An 18,291-nucleotide genomic window follows, 5' to 3' on the forward strand; every position below is an offset into this window, starting at 1 on the left:
TGTCACCTTTAATGTTGATGGCATCAGGTCCCCAGTTAAAAGATCTCGCATACTCACCATCTTGCGTAATTTGAAAGCGGATGTGGCCTTTCTGCAGGAGACCCACCTAACTCAGATTGAACACTCCAAATTGCGGAGAAATTGGGTCGGGGATATCTACTCCTCCACTTCTGGGGGCCGACAGCGGGGGGTGGCAATTCTGCTCCATAAGCGGTTGCCCTTTGTCCTGCATAAACAATTGATGGACCGGGAGAGGAGATATGTTATTGTCCTGGGGGAGGTTTGGGGTCTAAAGCTGTTGCTCTGTAATTTATATGCCCCAAATTCTTACTGTCATAAATTTTTCTCCACAGTCCTCTCTATGGTATCGGCTTACCCAGATTATCAGATGATCCTGGGGGGAGATATGAATATCACTGCAGACCCAGGGGTGGATTGCAAACCTCCTAGGGGCAGCTTGAGGGATCATGACAACAAGGGGGTGGGATTCCTGGCACAGCACTTAGGCCTGATGGACGTCTGGCGGGCACTACACCCATATGATTCGGACTTTACCTTTTACTCTCATGTCCATAAAGTGTACGCCCGACTGGATTACATCTTACTTGACCAAAGGCTGTTCTCCAGGGCTACTAGGTCGGAAATTGTGGAATCCACGGTATCTGACCATGCCACCGTGGATCTTACTTTGACTCTTGCAGCTGGCAGCAAGACTTCCTCCTGGAAAATGGCGCTGTACTTGTACCATGATCAGGAATTTCGGACATACCTACGGGCGCGTTGGGTAGATTATCAGGCCACTAACGATACTCCTGAAATAGGGCCGGTATCTTTTTGGTACGCCTCCAAGGCAGTCCTGAGGGGGCACGTGATTGCATATACGGCTGCCAAAAGCCAGGCCCGGGGAGCAGAGCTTTTATCGCTTACGCGTCAGCTACACCAATTCCGCAGGGCCCATATCTCCTCTCTGTCGGACTCTGATAGAATGGACTATAAGAAAATACGAGAACGCATTGAGACTTTACTTCATCAGCGAGCGGAACAGACACTTGCGTTTCAACGGTATAATATGCATAGGTGGGGGGGCAAGACGGGGAAACTTCTGGCAAACCTAGTGCGACCGTATAAAAAACGCCAACTCATCACTGTAATCCGCGACACTATGGGAAATCGGCATGAGGGGGAGAGCCAAATTGCAGAACAGTTTGTCAGGTACTATGAGACCCTGTATGGTAAGCGCCCGTTGGATGAGACTGCCCTCGTGGAATTTTTCCGGGGCCTATCTCTACCACACTTGGAGGAGGATCAGGCTGCATCACTGAGCCTACCTATAACTGAGGCTGAACTCCGTGTCTCCATTCGGTCTCTCAAACTGGCGAAAGCGCCCAGCCCGGATGGGTTCGGACCTGAATATTACCGGATTCTCGAGGACCTGGTGGCGCAGCCCCTGAGTGCAATGTATAACGCAGTGGCGGAGACGGGAGGCTCCTTTCCGGATAATATGGTCCACATAGTTCTGCTCCCTAAGCCGGGTAAGGACCCGGATCTGGTGGGGTCGTTTCGTCCAATTTCCCTTCTAGATCAGGACATTAAACTTCTGGCCGTAACTCTGGCGCGGCGTTTGAACCGTTTTCTTCCTGACCTTATTCACCCAGACCAGGTTGGGTTTGTACCAGGCCGCTACGCCTCTATGAATTTGCTGAAGGTCTTGGGCGTGATTCACGACAGGGTGGGACGAGGTGGCCAAGAGGCGGTGGCAGGACTGGATATGGAAAAGGCGTTCGACAGCATCTCTTGGAATTACCTTTTTTGGGTCTTGCGTAGGGGTGGTTTTCAGGGTGAGTTTCTGGCCTGGGTGACGGCTTTATATCATAACCCCAGGGCGTGCTTACTGATTAATGGGGGTGAGTAGTGGGGAGATCCCATGTGGTCCTAAGCTGATCAAAGGTGGGGAAGACCCCCGTGCCCACCTCATAAATATGGCGTATACAGACATAGCCCCGGGTCTCCCACAGCTGGAATGCCAAGGCGCTCATCCCCGGAGTAAAGGCAGCATTACCCACCAAAGGAAGAAAAGGAGACGCCTGAGGGGTACGTCGCTGTCTCTGGCGCCACCACCGCCACACCATGCGCAATGGATGTAAAAAATCAAACCGATGACCCGCCCCCAAAACCCTCCATGACTCCACGTGCAGCAGAGAAAGAAAGGAGTGGGACTCGCACCACGCCGCCATCCACCCCGTAGGAGAAAATCTACAGTCTCCCATGAAACCTTCATGCACGAACCGCATCAAAGACGCTACACTATACAAGTGAATGTCCGGGAGATTCAAACCCCCCAGCCGTGCATCCAGGGACAAAGTACAGTAGCTAATCCTAGACGCCTTGTTCCGCCATATAAAAGAGCTCAAGATAGATTTAAAGGCCCGCTCGTCTTTAGTAGTGATCCACAAAGGACTTGTCTCTAAGGGATACAATAGTTTAGGTAGTAAAGCCATCTTAAACAAAGCTACCCGCCCCCAAAGGGACAGAGGCAAATCTTTCCACTTGGTACAAAGGGCGTGGATAGCTTTGAGATGATTAAGAACATTATAGCGATACAAAAGAGAGGGTTGGGTGCTCAAATAAACCCCCAAATAACGCATGGGTTTCCATACAGGAGGGATAGGGAGCCTATCATGCCAGCATTCATGGCGCTCGGAAACCAGAGGGGAGTAACTCTGATTTGGCACAATTGACTCGAAGGCCCAAAATGTTCCCAAAGGCCTTACAATATTTAGAACCAGGGTTAGGTGTAGATGAGCTTTTTCTAAATAAAGGAGAATGTCATCTGCAAAAAGATTAAGGCGCTCCTATCCGTATACCCAGAATAACAGGGTCTGAGCAAATCTTAACCACCAAAGGCTCAATAGCAAGGAGAAAGAGAAGCGGGGATAGCGGGCAGCCCTGGTGAGCACCCCTCTCCAGAGGGAAAGAGGAGGTAAGATAACCATTAACCAAAAGCCGAGCCCGGGAAAAAAGTAAAGACTGCGCACCCACTCCAATAAAGCGCCGTCCAGTCCATAGCGTCCCATGACCCAAAAGAGGTACGACCACGAAATGCTATCGAACCCCTTTTCCATATCTAATCCCACAATAGCCGTTCTACTGTCTCCCCCCGCCGAGAGTGAATAGCCATTAGCGCTCGGGTCAAGTTCATAGAAGCGTATCTACCAGGCACAAAGCCCACCTGATCCTCATGGATAAGGAGGTGCATAAAAACATTCAAGCGCTTCGCAAGTAAGGTGGCCAACAATTTTGCGTCCTGATTAAGAAGTGATATGGGCCGGTAGGAGCCCACCTGGGATAGGTCTTTGCCTGATTTGGGCAGTAGGACAACATCGGCCATATTGTAACTGTCAAGAGCTGTCTGAGAATGTGTATTATTATAAGCTGCGCTTAGAGATGATGTAATGACATCTGATAGAATCTTATAATATTCAAGCCCATAGCCATCCGGGCCCGGAAATTTGGTAAGCTTGAGCCCCTTGATACCCACTGTCACCTCCAAGCTCGTAATAGGAGCATTCAGCTGCTGGATCTGATCCTGCGTGAGCTTGGGAAGCGCGACATCCCAGAAAAACATATCTCTATCCCCTTCCTCAAAAGGCCTATGGACGTACAACTCCTGATAATAATTCACAAATTGCTGATGAATAATAGCTTCAGTTGTATGCGTCTGATCCTGCGAATCAGTAATAGACCTGCCGTTTACGTGATGGTCGGATTAAGCGTGCCAGCAAACTACCCGCCTTGCCTCCCAGCGATGAGGGTGATAGCGACGGAAGTAAATATCCCGTTCTGCTCTAGCCATGAGAATAAGATCAACCTGCTGCCAAAGTTCCCGCAATCTAGATTTGTCCATGAGGGATAAACTACTCTGATGGCTACGGCGCAACTTTTGCATTTCACCCGACAACTCCAGCAACTTCCACTCCTGTTGCTGCCTCCTGCCCACAGTATATGCTATGATAAAGCCCTGTATAACTGCTTTGGATGCCTCCCAAAAGAGGCTCGGATCAAGGACTGGCGTGTAATTGTTACCGTAGTATGCCAACCACTGATCACGGAGATACCGGTGGAAGGCAAGATCTTTGTACAGGTAACATGGGAATCGCCATGTCCTATCCGCAGGTTCCGCAATAATCTGGATAGAGAGCAATACCAGAGAATGATCCAACAAAGGTGTGTCTTCAATATCAACGTTAGCGACCACTGGGAGCAAAGAGGGGGACAACATAAAATAGTCTAGACGAGTATAAAGATTATGGGGTTAGAAAAAAAGGTATAAGTGTGTTCCGTAGGGTGTAACAACTGCCAGATGTCCAAAAGCCCGAGCTGTTGGGTTAGAAAATTCACCCCTTTACCATCGTGGCCCTGCAGGAAAGCCTTCAGGGGGCAAAGTCCAAAGTAGGATCAGCAATAATATTGAAGTCCCCACCGAGCACTAATTCAGAAACGGTGAGTGTAAATATTGGGTGCATAGACATTACAAAACAACAGTTTATGTCCCCAGAGCTCCCCCAGTACTAGCACAAACCTACCTTCCCCATCCTGAACGACCTTATGCAAGTAAAAGAGTAGCTGCCTGTGGACCAAGATGGCAACCCCCCAATGACGGTTGCTGTAAGAAGAAAAATAAACCTCACCCACCAAGTCCCTTCTTAGTTTCTCATGTTCTATGGCAGGAGTAGGGAACTCCGGTCCTCGAGAGCTGTATTCCAGTCGGGGTTTCAGGATTTCTCAATGAATATGCATGAGATCTATTTGCATGCACTGCTTTCAATGCATATTCATTGGGGAAATCCTGAAAACCCGACTGGAATACTGCTCTCGAGGACCGGAGTGCCCTACCCCTGTTCTATGGTATTGAGATGTATTTCCTGCAAGAAGGCAATATCAACATGTGCCTTGCGCAACCAGGTCAACACCTTCTTCCGTTTGATAGGGGAGTTAATCCCATCCACATCAATTTAACCATACTCTACGCGCCCATGGTGGTAGGAAATAAAAAACAGTTCCATCCCACAGGAAATGGGAGAAAGACCCCCCCCCCAGCCAGGTCCCTCCCCACAAGCAAATAGAATGTCATACAATCCAGGAAGCTACAAGGCAGATCCGTAAAGGAAACAGAGCCCCATACTCTCAAGCCACCATCCATACATCCCCCAAGCACACTTCCACTCACACAGCCCCAGACATACCCCCCCCACATGCTCCCCCCTCCCGCCCCCAATCCTGTCACCCTCCCAAGAACACATCAACTAAACAGCCCACCGTCCACCCTATGTATCCAAAATACTACATAAAGCCCCCCCCAGCCCCCCTCCCCCATCAACAGAAATCATGAGCAAGATGTCCAAGTTTGTCAGCATACAATAGGTTCAGCACCGGAGAGATGTCTGTAGGGGGGGAGCAACTAGAAAGCCCGATAGCCATATCATACACAGCTATCCCCCCCCCCCCTTGAAGCGAGGGCTTAAGATGTCATCGGGCCGGACATTCCCCAAACAGCAAACAGGATAGAGGTCCCAGCCATGCAGGAGAAGCCTGCAACAATCAGCAAATGAAATGAAAGTGCCCAAAACCGAAACTGGGCTCTACGATGAGATCTGATACCAGGAGATTCGCGCCCAGTCCGGCTTCACAGCCCACGGGGTGCATGAGGTCCCCTAGTTAGGGCACAGGCAGCTTAGCCAGAAAAGATTGAAGGTCCGCAGGGGTGTCCAAGGTGACCATCCCGTTGTGCTGAATACAAACTTTAGCAGGATATTGAAGTGCGAATCGAATCCCCCGAGAATGCAGTTGAGAGCAGTATGGGGTAAGGGCTCGGTGTCGCTCAGAAAGCTGAGCGGAGAAATCTTGGAACAGCAGGAGCCTAGAACCCTGGTAATCCAAGGTGCGGGTCTGGCGATAGGCTTCCAGGATTTTTGCCTTCGTGGCATAATTGAGAAAACGTGCTGTCACACCGGCCTGGGCCAGGCGCCTTCCGCAAGCAGTGCCCCGATGCGGTGAGTCCATTCCACATGCACCCGGCCCAATGTTGTGGCTAAGCCCAGGGTCTGTGGCAAACAGCTCTCCAACAGCGGTCCCAATTCCACATCCTTCAGTGTCTCCGGCAGCCCTATCAGATGGAGATTCTTCCTGCGGCCGCGATTTTCAGCATCCTCCGCTCGATCCGCCAAAGTTTTTACTTTACTCTCCAACATGGCAACACGCTACTCTGCAGTTTCAGCCAATCCTTCTGTGCCGAAATCTGTTCCTCAGCCTGTTGAAGTCACGCTGTGTGGCCGGTTATACTATCTTTAGCCTCTTCAAGGACAGCATGAATCTTGGACAGCTTCTCGTCGAGCAGGGTAGACAAATGACAAACAGACACCTGTATGTCGTTCTCGTGCTGGGGCGTGCTGCAAGACGCCGAGCTGGAAGCCGCCATGATGGGAGTCTGAACGGCTTGTCCTTACCAGGCCGCGTCGATTTGATAGGCATAACTGCCTAGCCGCTGCAAGGAGAACTCCGGATGATCCCTCCTGGGGAAGCTGGTACACGAGAGGCAAGGGTACCTCCAGAAAGAAAATAGATAGCTGACAATCAAAGTATATGGGGTTGTATGCGGAGGATAAACAGAGCTCGAGCTAGAGACGTCCGCTCACAGCGCTGTCATCACGTAACCCCCAGGCCCTTGTCTAAGTGCTGAGTTGGAGGGTGATCATGAGGTAAAAGAACAAGGTAAAGGAAGGGTGATCACGAGATAAAAACATGTACCTTTCTTTGTATCCACCAATGTAAAAGCATGTACCTTTGTACCCACCAGTCATTAGGTGTGTAAATGAGGGAGTTACTATGATGTCATTAGCTTAGAAGCATAATAAAAGGGACTCGGAGCTAGCCCCTGGCAGCACCTCCATCCCGACTCTTAAGACTCTGTGTGTGTGTTTCCTGTGTGACATCCCCACAGATGATCAAAATGGCTTATCTTGGCCTTTAGCGAGCTTTCTAGCAGTCTCCGATACAGCCATGCAAATTGGCTCTTCAACATTGACATGAGCATTCCGGTGGATTCTTCAAAATCGCCGAGCCATTCTTCATGAGCAGCATTGGCTTTTGGTGACAAAAACCAGCAACTGGTCCGGGAGGGCTGGTACAGTGATAGCACTGTTAAAAAGCGTATCTTGTGGCATGTGTTTTGACTGCATTATAGCCCCCTGTAGTAACAGGAGAGATGCTGTCTCTCCTGCCGCCAACTGACACCCCCCCTCTCCAGCAGCGGGAGAGATGCCCAATGTCTCCTGCTGCAAACAACACCTACCCGCCCACAGTGGGAGAGATGCCTAATCTCTCCCACTCAACCGACACACCAAACTCCCTTCCACAGCGGGAGAGTTCATGCACTTCTACCGCCACACAACCCCCTCCCTGTACCTCCACTGACCTCCCTTTACCTTATTTTCAGATGGTTGGCTAGAAGAATGCCCACTCCCTCTGGCCAGCTGATCTACCTCTTCAAAATAGTGGGTCTTCCTCTTCCCAGTGCATCCGGAAATGCATCCGGGGAGGGACCAAGGCTCTTATTGGCCCAGACACATAAGGCCTCACCCATAGGAAGGGCCTTAAACAGCCTGGGATGCACCAGGGAGGGGAAGGCCTGTCACTTTAAAGAGGCGGGCCAGCTAGCCGGAGGGAGTAGGCATCTCTCCAGCCAGCCAACTGAAAATAAGATAAGGGAAGGTTATTGGAGGCATGGAGAGGGGGTTGCGTGACAGCGGAAGAGCATAGGCAACTCTCACACTGCTGAGGTGAGTTGGGGGGGTGTCAGTTGGGTGGGAAAGATTGGGCATCTCTCCCACTGCCGAGAGGAGTTGGGGGTGTATGGTTGGCAGCAGGAGGCATTGGGCATCTCTCCCGCTGCTGAGAGGAGTTGGAGGGGTGGGGGTTGGCAGCAAGAGACAATGGCAATCTCTCCTGCTGTTTTTTGTTTGGGGGAGTTATTCTGCGCATGTGCCCATCACTGTAACCAGCGATGGGCACATGCAAATTTAGCGAGTCTTCGCTACTCTCTGCCAACCTCATTTGTATGAGCATTTTTGGGAGCATGACTTGCTGTTTTACAGTCACTACTATAACAGCTGTGATTAGCAGCCCGTCAGTTTTTTAGCTTTTTTTTAAATCTAGCCCCACATCAAAATGAGATCTCTTAAACCCAGGATTCTGTCTCAGACAGTGACCAGTTTGGATAAAGTAGCCAGCAGATCCTAAACACATCTAATTTCCATAGTTTGTTCCAAAGATGGCCAATGGCTCTCCAAGTCTATGTGTCTAATCATTTTTCAGAGTGTTTCTTCCAGGTCACTTCATTTTTGTTTAAATGTTAGATGTAATGTTGAAAATCAGTGGTACATCAGACCACTGTCAGCACAAATGGGTTGAGTCTAATGGAAATACCTGAAAGTGGTAGGTAACCTAGAGCAGGTCCTCGAGAACCTAGAGCCGGTCCTCGAGAACCGGAGCCAGGTCAGGTTTTCAGGATATCCTCAATGAATATGCATGAGATAGATTTGCATCTCAAGGAGGCAGTGCATGCAAATCCATCTCATACATACATATTCATTGAGGATATCCTGAAAACCTGACCTGGCTCCGGCTCTCGAGAACCGGAATTGCCTACCCCTGACCTAGAGTATAATGATATGTACTTGCTCGATTACACTCATTTCTGCCGACTTCTATAGGAAGGGTTATAGTTGATGGGGGGGGGGGGGGTTCATAGTTCAGTAGAAGAGTTACTTCAAATTTGTCTATTAATAATTTAAAAATCTGGTGTCAGTAAGATGAAAAGATATTACATTTACAACTGGCTTTGCAGGAGTTAAGAGTTGTTCCCTGGTTCTGCAGCTCACTCCTCGAGTGTTTGTATAGTACTTGTCAACATCAGCCGCACTGATTACTTCTGCATGAAAACTTCTTTGCATGCCGATTTAAAATGAAGAATTAATTACATTAAAGGAAGTGTGATTACTGAGTAGTTCTGAGTATGGAGATAGAATTCTCAGTATCAGATTTCTTTCCAAATACATCAAATCTTCACTTTTTTCAAAAATGTGACATCTGATGTTACAGAGCAAGTAGAAATGAGCAAGAAAGGGGATAGATACACATGAATGTGTGTATGGAGACCTTTTTCAAAATTGAGTCAATGACTCTGCTTACTACTATGAATTCTAAGGTATATTTTACATAGCAAACAGTGCTAACTAATAAGCTGAAATAGGCATTAGGACAGGGGCTGCATTAACACGAGGGCCGCATGTGACCCTGGTTCTCCTTCCATGTGGTCCCGGGGTTCCTTCAAGAAACCAAGCCAAGAGTGAATTTGACTTCTGCCTTCACTTCCAGTTTACTCCGCTGGAAGTCAAGGCATTTCACACTTGACACTGATCCCTCTTTCATCCTTCACCTCTTGGTTCTTTCTTCCTTTTTTTTGCAGCATTCCCCCAACTCCTCCCCCCCCCTCAGCTACCAGTGCCTCCTGCTATAGCATTCCCGGCAGTCCTTCTTCTCTCAGTAAGCTTCTTTTTTTTGGGGGGGGGGGGAAGCATCGCAAGGCAGATAAAAAACATTAAATAAAATCATTTTCCGTGTTTCACATGATTTGATATGCATAAGAACAGTTCATAGGATTAAAAAGAAAGTGAACAGATAAAAATTAACTGTTATCTGAAATAGAAAGGACAGCTCAGCTGGGGGAGGGGGCAAGCAATGTTAAAAAAAAAATCTTTCTGGGTTTGTTTTTATCTTTATTAAGGAGTCACATTTTAGGGTTTATAACTGTTAATTAGATAAAATGAGTTTTAAAAATATATATCCATGTAGAATCTAATTTGTATTTAAGTTACATGTATAGCCTGAAATCTTTTGATGGTCCTCAGAGCATTCTCACATACACTTTGCAGCCCTTTACATTTAAAAAAAAAAATTGGATTAGGGTCTACTAAAACTGAAATTCAATTTAGTACCTGGAGTTGTAGTATACTTGGTAGCTAGATTGTGAGCCTACCAGGACAGACAGGGAAAAATGCTTGAGTACCTGAATAAATTCAAGTAAACCGTTCTGAACTCCCCTGAGAGAACGGTATAGAAAATTGAATGAATGAATAAATAAATTCATGTACAGTTATCTTTCTGTACATAAATATTTTAGCCCATACAGTCGTGTGAAAAAATTAGGATACCCCATGAAATATTCAGTTCCTTCTAAAGAAATGTTCACATATCGATGTCAAATCTTTTTTTATTTATCTTTGGAAAAGAAAGTGATGTGATTGCAGGTAAACAACAAAAATTTTACTTTATTTACTCATTAAACAAAAGATATCCACAAAAATGTGTATTCTAAGTGAGGAATAAATCAGGACACCCTACACTCTAATAGCCAGTGTTACCCCTTTGGCTGAAATAACTGCAGTGAGACGCTTCTTGAAGCCATCTACCAGTCTCTGACATCGGTCTGAGGAAATTTTGGCCCACTCCTCAATGCAGAATTCTTTCAGCTGTAAGATGTTTGAGGGGTTTCTTGAAAATAAAGCCTGTTTGAAATTACCCCACAGCATCTCAATGTGATTAAGATCAGGGCTTTGACTCGGCCAGTCCAGGACTCTCCATTTCTTAGTTTTCAGCCAATCTTTGGTGGATTTACTGGTATGTTTTGGGTCATTGTCATGTTGCAGGGTCCATTGCCACTTCAGCTTTAATTTGTCTTTTACATGTTCTTCATGCACCCTCTGATACACGGTAGAATTCATGGTGGATTTTATGATGATAAGCTAGCCAGGTCCTACTGCAGCAAAGCATCCCCAAACCATGACACTTCCACCTCCATGCTTCACAGTTGGTATGAGGTTCTTTTCCTGGAATGCTGTATTTGGTATAACCCAGGAACAAACAAAAAAAGGAACTGCAGATATGTACAAGATGCAGGCGAAATTTATTGTGACAAATATAAATATATAAAAACCTTTTTACCTTTTTTCGGACAAACCTTCGTCGGGGGTCCAAGATGAAAAAAGGTTTGGAAAAATATGCCACAAAAAAATTGTAGAGTAAAAAATGTCATAAACCAAAAGGTCCGATGCGCCGAGAATCGCCAACTGCTGTAAAGCGTCTCACAAAGTTTTTATATATTTATATTTGTCACAATAAATTTCGCCTGCATCTTGTACATATCTGCAGTTCCTTTTTTTGTTTGTTCCTGGTTGGTTCTTTCTGCAGACAAGGTTGGACCTTTCCTCCCTTTTTGTTGCTCTTTGGTATAACCCAAACATGTCCTCTTTTCTGGTGGCCAAATAATTCAGTTTTAGACTCATCTGTCCATAGAACACTATTCCAGAAGTCCTGGTGTTTGTCTACATTGTCTCTGGCAAACTTGTTTCTCTTAAAGAGTAAAGGTTTCCTCCATGCACACCTCCCATTCAAGTTAAATTTGTGCAGTCTCTGACTAAAGGCATGCACTTTCACATCAACATCAACACTCTCGAAGCGGTCCAAAGGAAGGTGACGAAAATGGTAGGAGGTTTGGGCCAGAAGACGTACGAGGAGAGACTGGAAGCCCTGAATATGTATACCCTAGAGGAAAGGGGAGATATGATTCAGATGTTCAAATACTTGAAAGGTATTATTAACGTAGAACAAATCTATTCCAGAGAAAGGAAAATGGTAAAACAGAGGGCATAATTTGAGGTTGAGGGGTGGTAGATTCAAGAATGTTAGGAAATTCATCTTTTTTTTTTTTTTTTTTTACGGAGAGGGTGGTTGAGGGGTGGAATGTGCTACCGAGGGAGGTGAAAAAGAAAATGGTGACAGAGTTCAAACAAGTGTGGGATGAACACACAGGATCTCTATTCAGAAAATAATGAGTATACATTGAAAGAACTACTGGGCAGGCTTGCATGGCCTGTGTCCCGTATATGAACATCCTCGTCACTCTTTAATATTTATGATAAATATATGAATACAAGAACACAATAGCAAGTGGGAGTTATCTCTGATTTCATATGCGTAGCGCAACGGGATATCAGAAACGACATAAACACAAACCGAAGAGTGCTACTACTCGTAGGTCATATCTGATATCCCGTTGTGCTACGCATATGAAATCAGTTTATGCACTAGAGATAACTCCCACTTGCTATTGTGTTCCGTATATGAACATTCAGTTGACAGGCTGGGAAGGGTTTTGATGGCTGGGATGGTTAAGATGGACTGGAGTGAGCTTTGATGGAGACTCCAGTAGATGGAACCTAAGCACACTACTAGGCAGGGCACTGGGTTTCTAGCCCAGAAATATCTAAGAAAAAGGACCACTTAAACTAAATAATTAATTTATGTAGCATGTATGGTTGGGCAGACCTGATGGACCACTCTGGTCTTTAACTGCCGTCATTTATTATGTTACTATGTAACAGTAGCAAGAGTCTGCTGTAGGACTGGTGATGACATTTTAGTTGTTTTGGAGACTGTTTTTAAGCATCTTGTGGTCTGCTCTGGGGGTCAGCTTGCATGGATGGCCAGACATAGGCATGTTGGCAGTTGTTTGGAAAGTCCTCCACTTGTACACTATTTTCCAGACCTTGGAATAGCTAATGTCAAATTCTTTCGAGATCTTTTTAAAGCCCTTACCAGACTTATAAGCTGCCACAATCTTCTTTCTGAAGGCCTCAGACAGCTCTTTTAATCTCACCATGGTGTTCACTCTCACCGTAGCAGTCATGAGCACACCAAACAAAATGTCTAAGGTTTAAGTAGGGCAAACCTCCTTCAAAGTGCTGCGTAACGATGTTCTAATGTGCACCTGATGTGATACAGCTGTGTGTGATTTGAGCCACTTTGGGCTAGATTCACTAAGCAAACCGATTGCGGTTTGCGAGCCCTTTGCGACCAAATTTCCCTCCAACCCCATTCACTAACGCCTGTAGCGATCCGACCCCGATCGTCCCATGCAAATTAGCAAAAACTCAGGCAAAATAGCTAAACGATTTATTCACTAACAATTGCTTGACTATTTCAAATCGGGTTTTACTATTGGCAAACCCGACTGCTGCAGATCTGTCGGTAACTGAGTTACCGACAGGTCTGCAGGTTTTTTGACAGGCCTGCCTGTCTTTTTTATTCATTTTTTTTCCATGACACAGATATTTTGTGTGTGTTACACATGCAAAATATCTGCCCCATAAAAGAATAATAAAAGACAGGCAGGCCTGTTAAAAAAATGTGCCCCCACACACAAATGTGCTCCCCCCCCCCCAAGCAGGAGGAATGCCAACTCCCTCCTGCCTTAAGTGCTTTAAAAATCCCCCAAACAAACCCACATTGCCAATGCTGCAGCATGGCACTTCCCCTCCCCCCCTTCCTGGCACGGCCTACCCACCCTCGGCACCAAAAATTGGGGTACTGAACAACTTAGGGAAGTTCTGTCAACTTCACTAAATGACCTCTAATCTTTAGATTTTTTTTAAATTAGAGCTTTAACTAGAAGATAGTTGGTAGTACAAATAGTTTGGGGTGATGGGTAGAGGAGAGGACTGTTTGGAACAGCAACAACCAGAATATGCAGTCATGTGAAAAATTAGGACTCCCCATGAAATATTCAATTCTTTCTTAAGCTGTCCAAAAAGGAAATTATAGCAAATTTCAGGATGTGTGGAGGCCATTGATAGATTATTGCAAAGATTAAAAATATTCTTCCCTGATTATAATATATGACATATGAGGGAGGATGGGGGGAGGGAAAATTTGATTATTAAAGAAATAGATCATTATATATAAAACTAGCTGATTACCCGGCGTTGCCCGGATATTTATTTATCCCAAAATGTCCAACCCCCTACATGTCCCACCCCCTATGTCCCACATGTCCCGCCCCCCCCGTTACCCCCCCCCACATGTCCCATATGCCCCACCCCCATGTCCCAACCCCCTACCCTCCACATGTCCCAAAGGAATGTCCCTCTCTATGGGGCTGAACTTAGACTTAAACGGCATCGGGAGTGTCGGTATTCATCTCTGCGAGCCCGAAAACTATGGGTTGGACATTAATATCTGTCGCTTTTGATAATTTTAACATATCACCCCCTTCCCACCCCCACAGTATTTTACCCCATCCCACCTGCACAATATTTTTCCCCAGATAGTAAGTCATATGTGTACCAAGTTTGGTTGAAATATCTCCATGCGTTTCAGAGTTATGCTGAGAATTCATGTGTGAGCCCGAAAACACTATGGGGTAGATACTAAAATCTGTCATTTTCAATCATTTTTACATATCCCCCCCTTCCCACCCCCACAGTGTTTGTCCTCAGATAGTAAGTAATGTGTATGTCAAGTTTGGTTGAAATCTGTCCATGCATTGAAGAGTTATGCTGGAACATACATATACACACACACATATATTCAAATTATTATGTGAAATATTTGACAAAATGAATACAATACAACTAACGCAAAACTTGATTATAAACAACAATTTTAGTTTCACCTCCAGGAGCAAGAACATATAAATTCTTGGGTGAACCCACCCTTGAGCAAGCAACATAGAGTTGTGGGCCGCGAGACCCCCAGAACATATCACCCCAGGTAGTGAGGGATCTGCATACCAAGTTTCGTTCAAATCGGTCAAGCCGTTTTTGAATTACTGTGAGAATGGCAGCTTTTTACATTTTTTCCATTGACATGAATGGGTGAAATCTGATTTTCTGTTTGTAGCTCCGGCCACGTGTGCAGGTGGGCCGTGAGACCCCCAGAACATATCAACCCAGGTAGTGAGGGATCTGCATACCAAGTTTAGTTCAAATCGGTCAAGCCGTTTTTGAATTACTGTGAGAATGGCAGCTTTTTACATTTTTTCCATTGACATGAATGGGTGAAATCTGATTTTCTGTTTGTAGCTCCGCCCACGTGTTCAGGTGGGCTGCGAGACCCCCAGAACATATCACCTCAGGTAGTGAGGGATCTGCATACCAAGTTTCGTTCAAATCGGTCAAGCCGTTTTTGAATTACTGTGAGAATGGCAGCGTTTTACATTTTTTCCATTGACATGAATGGGTGAAATCTGATGTTCTGTTTGTAGCTCCGGCCACGTGTGCAGGAGGGCCGCGAGACCCCCAGAACATAGCACCCCAGGTAGTGAGGGATCTGCATACCAAGTTTCGTTCAAATCGGTCAAGCCGTTTTTGAATTACAGTGAGAATGGCAGCTTTTTACATTTTTTCCATTGACATGAATGGGTGAAATCTGATTTACTGTTTGTAGCTCCGCCCACGTGTGCAGGTGGGCCGCGAGACCCCCAGAACATATCACCCCAGGTAGTGAGGGATCTGCATACCAAGTTTCGTTCAAATCGGTCAAGCCGTTTTTGAATTACTGTGAGAATGGCAGCGTTTTACATTTTTTCCATTGACATGAATGGGTGAAATCTGATTTTCTGTTTGTAGCTCCGCCCACGTGTGCAAGTGGGCCACGAGACCCCCAGAACATATCACCCCAGGTAGTGAGAGATCTGCATACCAAGTTTCGTTCAAATCGGTCAAGCCGTTTTTGCGTGATCGCGGCACATACACACATACACACACACATACACACAATACATACCTCCGATTTTATATATATAGATGAGGGTGGGGTACAATATTTTAGAATGATATGATCAAATGTAAGAATTCAAGTGTTTTTAAATGTTCAATTGTTAAACATAATATACTGTACTTGATTTTAAGATATGAAATGAATAAATAAATATAAAAAAAAACAATTCTTTCTTAAGAAATTTTCACATAGCGATGTCAAATCTTTTTTTTCATTTATCTCTGGAAAAGAAAGTGATATAATTGCAGGTAAACAACAAAAATTTTATTTGGATTTACTCATGAAACAAAAGATATTCACAAAAATGTATATTCTGAGGAATAAATTAGGATACCCCCCCACATATCCTCCCATTTAAAGGGCTAGATTCACTAACCTTCCCGAATCGTAACAATCCATTTCTGATTTGGGCAGGTCCGACTGATTCACAAATCAGTCATATTCAAATGGGGGCTATTGGAAGAATGCTCCCATTTGCGAGCAGGGATCCAAATGTGCGATCCCCGCTCATGCGCAAACCCTGACAGTAGTGACAGGAGAAGCAGCCACCTGTCAGTGTTGTCAGGGCTCTAACCTGATCTCTCCTGCTTGCTCACCCTGACTTTCTGGCTCCCATGATTCTCCTGCTTTCTAACCCCTTCCCCGAAGTGCAAGCTCATGGTTTAAAAGTGGGCTGTACTGCGGGGAACGGCGACAGAGAGTAGGAGAGTTGGGGAAGCCAGATAAAATAGCCCACCCACCAGCCCGACACCCCGGCCACCCCCCACCCCCCCGTCCGTACATAGAATTCGGGAGCAGGAGGGGTACTCAATCCCTTCTGCTCCGTTGGCCTCACCCCCTTTTGGCCCCACTGCCGCACGACTGGCCCACCCCCACGTATTTTTTAAATTGTTGGGAGCAGGAGAGGTGCCTGGTACCGCCTGCTCCTTACGGCAAGGCTCCTCTTTGGGAGCAGGAAGGGTGCCCGGTCCCTCCTGCTCCTAGGCCTCAATCTTCGGGAGCAGGAGGAAGCGCAAAGTCCTCCTGCTCCTGCACCTCCGCCGGCTGCTGTGCAATAGCGGCCTTAGGCCACACCCCAGCGCATCATCTGATGCACAGGGAGAGGCCCGAGGTGCCTCAGCCAATCAAGGCCTTAGAGCCCTTCCTGTGCATCAGATGATGCGCTGGGGCATGGCCTAAGGCCGCTAGTGCATTCTTCCTCCTGCTCCCAACTATTTTAAAGGTACGGGGAGTGAGGTGGGTGCAGGCAAGTTGGCCGACCCTACCAGGGGTGGGCCGGGAATGAAAGGCCTATGGATCAGGAAGGACTGAGCACCTCTCCTGCTTCCCAATATTTGGTGCCGAGGGTGGGGCCGTGCCAGGAAGGGTGGGAGGGGAAGTGCCATGCTGCAGCACTGACCACTAGGGTGATATTCAAAACAATCTATCTGGCTGCTGACTGGTAAAATTGCTTGGTTGAGGCTAGCTGCTAATTTTCCATGGCACTTAACATAAGAATATAAGAACTTAAGAGTTGCCATACAAGGACAGACTGAAGGTCCATCAAGCCCAGTATCTTGTTTACAACTGTGGCCAACCCAGGTTGCAAGTATCTGGCAAGATCCTAGCAAGTAAAATAGATTTTATGCTGCTCATTCTAGGAATATGCAGTGGATTTTTCCCAAGTCCATCTTAATAACAGCTTATGTTTTGTTTTAGGAAGTTATCCAACCCTTTTTTAAACCCAGCTAAGCTAACTACTTTTACCACAAGGTCGAAATAGATGGTTTAGGATTTTGATCAAGGTCCGTAGGCAGATTAGTATGTGGTTGCAGGAGCTGGGGGTTGCCAGGTGCAGCATGAATGGGTTGATGTGGAATGTCTAGAAATGTTTTTGAGGGATGGGGTGCATTTATTAGATATTGGCCAGGAATTGTGTTTTAATGACCTGCAAGAGGCCTTGGAGGGTGTTCTTCCTATTACTTTGTCCTAATGCTATTGATATTTGCGGTTAACATCTAATTCAAAGTTGATTATGCTGGAGGCATTCTAGGGATAGAGTCAGCACTTGGCTGCTTAAGTGCTGATATTCAGCCCTTAAGCATCCAGGTTTTGTGTATAAATGGGACCAAATAAAAATGTGTCCTATTTTTAAGCACTAGCACATGGTTGCTTAAAAGCTGAATAGCAACTTAAGAAGCTATGTGTTGAGGATTCATCTCCATTTCTCTTTCCTACCCTTGTCTCCAATATTCTTCTCCTCCCCCATGTTTAGCATCTCCCTTCCCTTCACTAACTTATTCCCACCCCCAGATGACCAGATGATCTCCCCTTCCCTCTACATCCAGCATGTCCCTTCCCATCTTTAATTCCCCTTCCCCCAATGTTCAAAATTTTCCCACCATTTCCTATCCCTTCCTCAACATATATACAAGTACAGTAGACTCTCAGGTAACTGGCACCCATGGGGATTGATAAATGCGGGATAAAAGTAGTTTCTGGTTGCTTGAGAGTTACTATTAAAAATAGGCCTAACTAATACTATACCTCATACTATGCCATACCATAAACTTTTCCAGACAAACTACGTGGGCATACTCAGGTATGGCTTGCCAAGTTTACACTTAGGGCTCCTTTTAT

This window comes from Geotrypetes seraphini, chromosome 3 (genome assembly GCF_902459505.1).
Source record: "Geotrypetes seraphini chromosome 3, aGeoSer1.1, whole genome shotgun sequence".
NCBI classification, from domain to species: domain Eukaryota; kingdom Metazoa; phylum Chordata; class Amphibia; order Gymnophiona; family Dermophiidae; genus Geotrypetes; species Geotrypetes seraphini.